This window comes from Tursiops truncatus, chromosome 18 (assembly GCF_011762595.2).
Source record: "Tursiops truncatus isolate mTurTru1 chromosome 18, mTurTru1.mat.Y, whole genome shotgun sequence".
NCBI classification, from domain to species: Eukaryota; Metazoa; Chordata; class Mammalia; order Artiodactyla; family Delphinidae; genus Tursiops; species Tursiops truncatus.
In genome coordinates, this window is record NC_047051.1 from 10,264,187 (window position 1) to 10,275,332 (window position 11,146).

Sequence of the window (11,146 nt, forward strand, 5' to 3'; positions counted from 1 at the left end):
GTTGTGATCAAGGTTTAAAGTTGTGTCCAGAGCCCACCTGATGGGAATGTCCTGATTCCTAAGTGTAGCCTTTCTTCTCTGTTGAGGCCAAAATGTTTACTATGGGAATATATATCTTTGAAATGATAGCGTAAGACTTCTGGGAAATGGTTCCATACACAGTAAATACTGCTCTTGAATAAATACTGCTCTCCATACAAATGCTTGAGCAGATTTGTAAGGCCTGGAGAGGCAAGTGTGCCTCTGCAGCTGCATGTGGAGTCAACCATAGAGGAAGGCTGCTTTATGGTTGTCCCCCTCATACTGTTGATGATGCATCCTTAACCATTAGATCCCTGCCTGGACTCTGCTTAGATTTTCATGCTTCCTGTTTGGGGAAGAAGCTATGCCAAAACAGGCTCACTCTGGTCCCTGAGAGAGAAGGGAGCAGGATTTGGAGCAAGGGAGGGAGGGAGGCAGGGGCTGAGGGAAGCAGAGGCTGAGATGCATATCCTGGCACAAGATGCTATGGCTATTTAGCAATGAGCTCTTTTGATAAGATATCATTCAGTTCATATTCTAGGCAAGTTACCACCAAATTTTACCAGTTATATTTGCCCACTTTACAAACCTGTTTTGTTATATACTGAACCAGTGTATCATTCAGGATTCAATCAGAAAATAATAGAACTACTGTGCTAAGGGCTCTTTGACTAGGATTTAATTTTCTGCAATTGTGGTTTCTAGTTGAGCAGTCACTGCAAGGCTGGTGCCTTCACATCTGATGCCAGAGTATGCAGTCCACAGGCAGGCAGGCAGGAAGGATATGATAGCTAAAATCAAACCGACCTGATCATACACATTAACTTCAGTGCTGATGTCTCAAGATTGTGTAAAATAGTGGTCATTTGGATGACTCAGAATGTGCTTATATTTCCACGTTACCAACACAAATTAATTTTTTAAATTATAAGAAGATTTTAACACCCAGAGAACTAGTCTGAAACCCTTAGGAGTTTGTGCCCTCCCCTCCCCCTGGTTATAGAAACATTATTATAACGGGAAAAGTAAAGAGTCAGCCAGACTGGATACAAATCCTATGTCTACTACCTACTCATTGTGATCTTGACAAGTTCTTAAAATCTCTATGTCCCTGTTTTCTTATCAAAAAATAGAAAGTAATATACATATATAATGCATTGGTTGGAAGAAATCCATCAGAAATTTAGTAATTCTGTAAGTATTTCTTGAGAATTTATAATGTGCCAAGCACTCTTCCAGACCTTGGACATAGATAATAAACAAGAGTACATAATATTCCACTAAGTGGACACAGAGAAAAAATTCTATAGATATAATTTATATATAACATATAACTATTATAATTATGCAGTGTAATTATATATTACATACAATTATAATTAGAAAAGATAATTATATATACAATATTTTGTATATATATATAATGCTAGGCGATGATGTGAACTAAGATGAAACAAAGCATAAAGCAGGACTAGAAGACAGAGGATGAATAGGGAGGGAGGTTCTGTTTTATAAAAGGTAATCAAGGAAGCTATATTTGTTATCTACTGCTGAGTAAAAAAATACTCTAAAAGTTAGTATCTTAAAACAACACACATCTGTTATCTCAAAGTTTCTATGGCTCAGGAATCTGGGCATGATTTCAACTTCAGGATCTCTCACAAGTTTGCAATCAAGGTTTCTGCAAGGTCTGAGGTCTCATCTGAAGTCTTAACTGGGGAAAGATCCACTTCCAAGCTCGCTTACATAGTTGTTGACAGGATTTAGTTGCTCAACAGCTGTTGGACTGAGGGCCTCAGGTTCTTGCTGATTGTTGGCTGGAGGCTGCCCTCAGTTCCTTGCCATGTGGGCCTCTCCAACATGGCAGCTGGTTTCATCAGAGCCAGCCAAAGTGTCTGCTAGTAAGATGGGAGGAACAATGTTTGTAACCTAATTATGGGGGTGGCATTTCCTAACCATATTCTATTGGTTAAAAGCAAATTATTCAAGGAGAGGGGATTATACAAGGTCAGGAATACCAGGATGTAGAAATCTTTGGACATTATCTTAGAGGCTGCTTGCCACAGACAGCCTCTCTAAAGACTGAATGTTGAGTGAGTGCTCAGTTAAGTCAGCATGAGCCTTGCGTGTAACTCAGGGAAAAGCTTTTCAACCAGACAGAATAGTAAGTGCAAAGAATTGGAGGTGAAAGTGTCCTTGATGTGCCCAAGGGACAGAAACAAAACCAGAGTTGCTGGAGTAGAGTGAAGAAGGCAGAGGGTGATGGTTAAGGGGGTTAGAGAGACAGAGAAAGACAAATACTGCATGATGTCACTTATGTGTGAAATCTAAAAAATATAACAAGGTAGTGACTGTAACAAAAACGAAGCAGACTTACAAATATAGAGAACAAACTAGTGGTTACCAGCGAGGAAGAGGGAAGAGGGGAGGAGCAACATAGGGGTAGAGAATTAAGGGTACAAACTATTGATATTATATATAAAATAAGATACAAGGATATATTGTACAACACAGGGAATACAGCCAATGTTTTATAATAACTATAAGTGGAGTATAACCTTTAAAAATTTTGAATCACTATATTGTACACCTGTAACTTATATAGTATTGCACATTAACTATACTTCAATTAAAAAAAAAAAGAAGAATAAAAGGAGGTTAGAGAGGCCATTTCACATGGGGTCTTGTAGGCCATGGGAAAATCTTTGGATTTTATTCTGAATGGGATGAGAAGCCATTAGAAGACTTTGAGGAGTGGAGTCACATGAAATGATTTACCTTTTAAAAGCCTGTGCTGCTGTGGGTTGGTGATGGGGAAAAAAAAGCAGACTCAGGAACACCAGATGAGATGCTAAGGCAATGGTCCAGGTGAGTAATGAAAGTGTGTTGCAGGAAGGACAGTGACAACAGAGACTGGAGAATAGAAAGCATTCCATCAATGTCAGCTCTAGTGTTATTATTGCCTTTATTTCTTAGATCCCTGATCCTCAAACAATTATATACCTAAGGATTGCCAGGGGAGCTTGTTCTAAATATAGAACAAAGGGCTTCCCTGGTGGCGCAGTGGTTAAGAATCCTTCTGCCAATGCAGGGGACACAGGTTTGAGCCCTGGTCCGGGGAGATCCCACATGCCGCGGAGCAACTAAGCCCGTGCGCTACAACTACTGAGCCTGCGCTCTAGATCCCGCGAGCCACAACTACTGAGCCTGCATGCCACAACTACTGAAGCCCACACGCCTAGAGCCCGTGCTCTGCAACAAGAGAAGCCACCGCAATGAGAAGCCCACGCACCGCATTGAAGAGTAGCCCCCACTCACCACAACTAGAGAAAGCCTGCGCGTAGCAATGAAGACCCAATGCAGCCAAAAATAAATAAATAAAATAAATTTAAATAAATAAATATAGAACAAATCTCTGCTCCTGGGGAGAGTGATTTAATGTGCTTTGATGGTAGAGTGGTAGAATATACATCTGCATTTTAAACACTGAACTGATAATTCTGATGCAGATTGTTCATAACTACCTATAATCCCTTTCTTACTGTTGTTATTTTGCTCAAACACAAAGTAAATGTGACAAGAAGAGTGCCTCCACACACACACACACACACACCCCACTCACACATTGGAATTTCCTACTTCATTCTCCAGTCATGTCTGACATGCCCATGGAGACCTGGGTGGTTCTGCTGGGAAGAAAACAGAGACAGGAGAGCAGAGGGGGAATATCTCCTCCACAGGCACTCTCCCCACTCTCCATGAAGAGTAGTGGAGATGGACTTTTTTTTTTCCCCTAATTTTTCCTTGTAACTCTCTGAATTCAGGCCTGCAAATGTTAAAACAAACTTCAGAGTTGTCTTAAGAGCAAACATGTTGTGTAAGTTACTGATACAGGTGTTGGAAACCAGAATTATGTTTCTTTCATGTAGTCTTGACAATGCAGCAGATTGTTTTTGACACGTTAATAACACAAAAGTTTGAAATAAGGCTTAGATGTGTGATAAATATGCATGCTGCTTGGACAGCTTATTCTTACTGATAAGATGTAAAATCATCCTCAGTCAAGCAAGCCAGTGATGTCTGTGTCTGGCTTTTCCAGTGTATGTGTGTGCTTTGGGAGGGAAATTTTGCTTACTAGGCCAGAAATCACACCTTTATCTTTCCCCTAATCCACCCCCATTTCATGTTATATTTAGATTGTATTTTATAATTAAGAATTTTAAGAAGTATCTTTCACCCACTCCAGAATGCCAGTCCCACTCCTTAGAGTTAACTAATATCAAATTTTTTTGTATCCTTCTAGAAATTTTCCATTTGTATACAGAGTTTCTTTTGTTTACTCAAATGGAAGCATAACATATACATTGTTTTATACTGTGCATTTTTTCTGTATTATTTTTCCCTCTGAACAGTTAAATACATTTTTCTTTGAATAAGAAAACACATTGTAAGATGATTCAAACATCACAAAAGGGGAAACCGTGTAAAGTAGGTCTCCCTCCTACTCAGTTATCCTGAATGACCCAGTTCCCCTCTCCAGAAGCTGCTTGTTACCTAGTTCTTGTGTACTCTTCTAGAGCTGGTCCATGCATGTATATGTATGTATCTATGTCATCCTTTAGATAATGGACTATCTTTTAAAATCGCTTGACACTTCTGTGCAACCAGGTTAGAGACTCTGTTAGTAAGTAAAGGTGAGGAACATCTTTGCCTGCCCAGAAGAGAAACAATGGCCCTGGGTTTAGGAGAACTCAAGATCAAAAAAGAATCCAAGCATATGAGCTCCCTGGACATGTGCAAGGAGATGGGAGAAGTTTTTAGTTTAGCAGAAGCTTGGCCTGAAGAAGTAGAGATGAAAGGAAATCTCTATGACTTTATCCTAGATCAGAAATAGATTAATATGCAAGAAATTATTCTGACTAATTGAGATTCTAGGACAAAAATGGAACTGGCTTCCTTAACCAGGTAGAAAGTCTGGTCTCCTAAGCCAGCTCCATTTGACTTTGCTTGTCATTACCACTGATGTGCAGTTGGTGTCCAACAGTTACCTGGACAGCAACTTTTCTGAATGTCATGTCACATCAGAATACTGTAAATATTTTGAATTCTAAGAATTTACATTCCAATAGTGACCAGTTGCCGTGTAATTGTAGGTGATCATTATAAGAAAATAGGATTTGAGAATGACAAAGAAAAGTCCTTGATGGAAGCCTGAGTTCTGATTGCCTCCTGGATCAGACAATTTTCCAAACAGGATGGTCTAAGGGGTTATTGACTTATTTCTAAGTTTTCAAACCAGCTCATAAATCATAGGAAAGAATATACACAGAGTTTATTTCTTAAACCGGAGTGAGTGAGAAAAAAAGAGAGTGAAAGGTTAAAACATCAGTTATTGATTTTTTGGCAGGCAAAAATAATGGTGGTTTCTCCTCCACATTTTTAAATTTTTAACATCTTTATTGGAGTATAATTGCTTTACAATGATGTGTTAGTTTCTGCTTTATAACAAAGTGAATCAGTTATACATATATACATGTTCCCATATCTCTTCCCTCCTGCATCTCCCTCCTTCTCACCCTCCCTATCCCACCCCTCTAGGCGGTCACAAACCACCTAGCTGATCTCCCTGTGCTACACGGCTGCTTCCCACTAGCTATCCACTTTATGCTAGGTAGTGTATATATGTCCATGCCACTCTCTCACTTCGTCCCGGCTTACCCTTCCCCCTCCCCATATCGTCAAGTCCATTCTGTAGTAGGTCTGTGTCTTTATTCCTGTCTTACCCCTAGGCTCTTCATGACATTTTTTTTCTTAAATTCCATACATATGTGTTAGCAAACGGTATTTGTCTTTCTCTTTCTGACTTACTTCACTCTGTATGACAGACTCTAGGTCCATCCACCTCATTACAAATAGCTCACTTTTGTTTCTTTTTATGGCTGAGTAATATTCCATTCTATATATGTACCACATCTTCTTTATCCATTCATCCGATGATGGACACTTAGGTTGTTTCCATCTCCGGGCTATTGTAAATAGAGCTGCAATGAACATTTTGGTACATGACTCTTTTTGAATTATGGTTTTCTCAGGGTATATGCCCAGTAGTGGGATTGCTGGGTCATATGGTAGTTCTATTTGTAGTTTTTTTAAGGAACCTCCATACTGTTCTCCATAGTGGCTGTACCAATTCACATTCCCACCAGCGGTGCAAGAGTGTTCCCTTTTCTCCACACCCTCTCCAGCATTTATTGTTTCTAGATTTTTTGAAGATGGCCATTCTGACTGGTGTGAGATGATATGTCATTGTAGTTTTGATTTGCATTTCTCTAATGATTAATGATGTTGAGCATTCTTTCATGTGTTTGTTGGCAACCTGTATATCTTCTTTGGAGAAATGTTTATTTAGGTCTTCTGCCCATTCTTGGATTGGGTTGTTTGTTTTTTTGTTATTGAGCTGCATGAGCTGCTTGTAAATTTTGGAGATTAATCCTTTGTTAGTTGCTTCATTTGCAAATATTTTCTCCCATTCTGAGGGTTGTCTTTTCGTCTTGTTTATGGTTTCCTTCGCTGTGCAAAAGCTTTTAAGTTTCATTAGGTCCCATTTGTTTATTCTTGTTTTTATTTCCATTTCTCTAGGAGGTGGGTCACAAAGGATCTTGCTGTGATTTATGTCATAGAGTCTTCTGCCTATGTTTTCCTCTAAGTGTTTGATAGTGTTCGGCCTTACATTTAGGTCTTTGATCCATTTTGAGTTTATTTTTGTGTATGGTGTTAGGGGGTGTTCTAATCTCATACTTTGAAATGTACCAGTCCAGTTTTCCCAGCACCCCTTATTGAAGAGGCTGTCTTTTCTCCACTGTATATTCTTGCCTCCTTTATCAAATATAAGGTGACCATATGTGTGTGGGTTTATCCCTGGGCTTTCTATCCTGTTCCTTTGATCTATATTTCTGTTTTTGTGCCAGTACCATACTGTCTTGATTACTGTAGCTTTGTAGTATAGACTGAAGTCAGGGAGTCTGATTTCTCCAGCTCCATTTTTCGTTCTCAAGATTGCTTTGGCTATTCGGGGTCTTTTGTGTTTCCTTATAAATTGTGAAATTTTTTGTTCTAGTTTTATGAAAAATGCCAGTGGTAGTTTGATAGGGATTGCATTGAATCTGTAGATTGCTTTGGGTAGTAGAGTCATTTTCACAATGTTGATTCTTCCAATACAAGAACATGGTATATCTCTCCATCTATTTGTATCATCTTTAATTTCTTTCATCAGTGTCTTATAATTTTCTGCATACAGGTCTTTTGTCTCCTTAGGTGGGTTTATTCCTAGATATTTTATTCTTTTTGTTGCAGTGGTAAATGGGAGTATTTTCTTAATTTCACTCTCAGACTTTTATCATTAGTGTATAACAATGCCACAGATTTCTGTGCATTAATTTTGTATCCTGCTACTTTACCAAATTCATTGATTAGCTCTAGTAGTTTTCTGGTAGCATCTTTAGGATTCTCTATGTATAGTATCATGGCATCTGCAAACAGTGACAGCTTTACATCTTCTTTTCCAATTTGGATTCATTTTATTTCCTTTCCTTCTCTGATTGCTGTGGCTAAAACTTCCAAAACTATGTTGAATAAGAGTGGTGAGAGTGGGCAACCTTGTGTTGTTCCTGATCTTAGTGGAAACGGTTTCAGTTTTTCACCATTGAGGACAATGTTGGCTGTGGGTTTGTCATATATGGCCTTTATTATGTTGAGGAAAGTTCCCTCTGTGCCTACTGTCTGCAGGGTTTTTATCATAAATGGGTGTTGAATTTTGTTGAAAGGTTTCTCTGCATCTATTGAGATGATCATATGGTTTTTCTCCTTCAATTTGTTAATATGGTGTATCACGTTGATTGATTTGCGTATATGGAAGAATCCTTGCATTCCTGGAATAAACCTCACTTGATCATGGTGTATGATCCTTTTAATGTGCTGTGGGATTATGTTTGCTAGTATTTTGTTGAGGATTTTTGCATCTATGTTCATCAGTGATTTTGGCCTGTAGTTTTCTTTCTTTGTGACTTTGTTGTCTGGTTTTGGTATCAGGGTGATGATGGCCTTGTAGAATGAATTTGGGAGTGTTCCTCGCTCTGCTATATTTTGGAAGAGGTTGAGAAGGATAGGTGTTACCTCTTCTCTAAATGTTTCGTAGAATACCCCTGTGAAGCCATCTGGTCCTGGGCTTTTGTTTGTTGGAAGATTTTTAATCACAGTTTCAATTTCAGTGCTTGTGATTGGTCTGTTCAAATTTTCTATTTCTTCCTGATTCAGTCACGGCAGGTTGTGCATTTCTAAGAATCTGTCCATTTCTTCCAGATTGTCCATTTTATTGGCATAGAGTTGCTTGTAGTAATCTCTCATGATCTTTTGTATTTCTGCAGTGTCAGTTGTTACTTCTCCTTTTTCGTTTCTAATTCTATTGATTTGAGTCTTCTCCCTTTTTTTCTTGATGAGTCTGGCTAATGGTTTATCAATTTTTTTATCTTCTCAAAGAACCAGCTTTTAGTTTATTGATCTTTGCTATCGTTTCCTTCATTTCTTTTTCATTTATTTCTGATCTGATCTTTATGATTTCTTTCCTTCTGCTAACTTTGTTTTTTTTTGTTCTTCTTTCTCTAATTGCTTTAGGTACAAGGTTAGGTTGTTTATTTGAGATGTTTCCTGTTTCTTAAGGTAGGATTTTATTGCTATAAAATTCCCTCTAAAACTGCTTTTGCTGTATCCCATAGGTTTTGGGTCATCGTGTCTCCATTGTCATTTGTTTCTAGGTATTTTTTGATTTCCTGTTTGATTTCTTCAGTGATCATTTTGTTATTAAGTAGTGTATGGTTTAGCCTCCATGTGTTTGTATTTTTTACAGACCTTTTCCTGTAACTGATGTCTAGTCTCATAGCGTTGTGGTCGGAAAAGATACTTGATACAATTTCAATTTTCTTAAATTTACCAAGGCTAGATTTGTGACCCAAGATATGATCCATCCTGGAGAATGTTCCATGGGCACTTGAGAATAATGTGTATTCTGTTGTTTTTGGATGGAATGTCCTATAAATATCAATTAAGTCCACCTTGTTTAATGTATTATTAAAAGCTTGTATTTCCTTATTTATTTTCATTTTGGATGATCTGTCCATGGGTGAAAGTGGGGTGTTAAAGTCCCCTACTATGATTGTGTTATTGTCAATTTCCCCTTTTATGGCTGTTAGTATTTGCCTTATATATTGAGGTGCTCCTATGTTGGGTGCATAAATATTTACAATTGTTATATCTTCTTCTTGGATCGATCCCTTGATCATTATGTAGTGTCCTTCTTTGTCTCTTGTAATAGTCTTTATTTTAAAGTCTATTTGTCTGATATGAGAATTACTACTCCAGCTTTTTTTTTGGTTTCCATTTGCATGGAATATCTTTTTCCATCCCCTCACTTTCAGTCTGTATGTGTCCCTAGGTCTGAAGTGGGTCTCTTGTAGACAGCATATATACGGGTCTTCTTTTTGTATCCATTCAGCCAGTCTGTGTCTTTTGGTGGGAGCATTTAATCCATTTACATTCAAGGTAATTATCGATATGTATGTTCCTATTCCTATTTTCCTAATTGTTTTGGGTTTGGTATTGTAGGTCTTTTCATTCTCTTGTGTTTCTTGCCTAGAGAAGTTCCTTTAGCATTTGTTGTAAAGCTGGTTTGGTGGTGCTGAACTCTCTCAGCTTTTGCTTGTCTGTAAAGATTTTAATTTCTCCATCAAATCTGAATGAGATCCTTGCTGGGTAGAGTAATCTTGGTTGTAGGTTTATCTCCTTCATCAGTTTAAATATGTCCTGCCACTCCCTTCTGGCTTGCAGAGTTTCTGCTGAAAGATCAGCTGTTAACCTTATGGGGATTCCCTTGTGTGTTATTTTTCCCTTGCTGCTTTTAATATGTTTTCTTTGTATTTAATTTTTCGTAGTTTGATTACTATGTGTCTTGGCATGTTTCTCCTTGTTATCCTGTATGGAACTCTCTGTGCTTCCTGGACTTGATTAACTATTTGCTTTCCCATATTAGGGAAGTTTACAACTATAATCTCTTCAGATCTTTTCTCAGTCCGTTTCTTTTTCTCTTCTTCTTCTGGGACCCGTATAATTCCAATGTGGGTGCGTTTAATGTTGTCCCACAGGTCTCTGAGACGGTCCTCAGTTCTTTTCATTCTTTTTTCTTTATTCTGCTCTGCAGTAGTTATTTCCACTATTTTATCTTCCAGGTCACTTATCCATTCTTCTGCCTCAGTTATTCTGCTATTGATCCCTTCTAGAGTATTTTTAATTTCATTTATTGTGTTGTTCATTGTTGCTTGTTCCCTCTTTAGTTCTTCTAGGTCCTTGTTAAATGTTTCTTGCATTTTCTCTATTCCATTTCCAAGATTTTGGATCATCTTTACTATCATTCTGAATTCTTTTTCAGGTAGACTGCCTATTTGTTTCAGGTAGACTGCCTATCCTCTTCATTTGTTAGGTCTGGTGGGTTTTTACCTTGCTCCTTCATCTGCTGTGTGTTTTCCTGCCTGTTCATTTTGCTTATCTTACTGTGTTTGGGGTCTCCTTTTCGCAGGCTGCAGGTTCATAGTTCTCGTTGTTTTTGGTGTCTGTCCCCAGTGGCTAAGGTTGGTTCAGTGGGTTGTGTAGGCTTCCTGGTGGAGGGGACTGGTGCCTGTGTTCTGGTGGATGAGGCTGGATCTTATCTTTCTGGTGGGCAGGTCCACGTCTGGTGGTGTGTTTTGGGGTGTCTGTGGCCTTATTATGATTTTAGGCAGCCTCTCTGCTAATGGGTGGGGTTGTGTTCCTGTCCTGCTAGCTGTTTGGCATAGGGTGTGCAGCACTGTAGCTTGCTGGTCGTTGAGTGAAGCTGGGTCTTGGTGTTGAGATGGAGATCTCTGGGAGCTTTTCGCCGTTTGTTATTACGTGGAGCTGGGAGGTCTCTTGTGGACCAGTGTCCTGAAGTTGGCTCTCCCACCTCAGAGGCACAGCCCTGACTCCTGGCTGGAGCACCAAGAGCCTGTCCTCCACACAGCTCAGAATAAAAGGGAGAAAAAATAGAAGGAAAGAAAGAAAG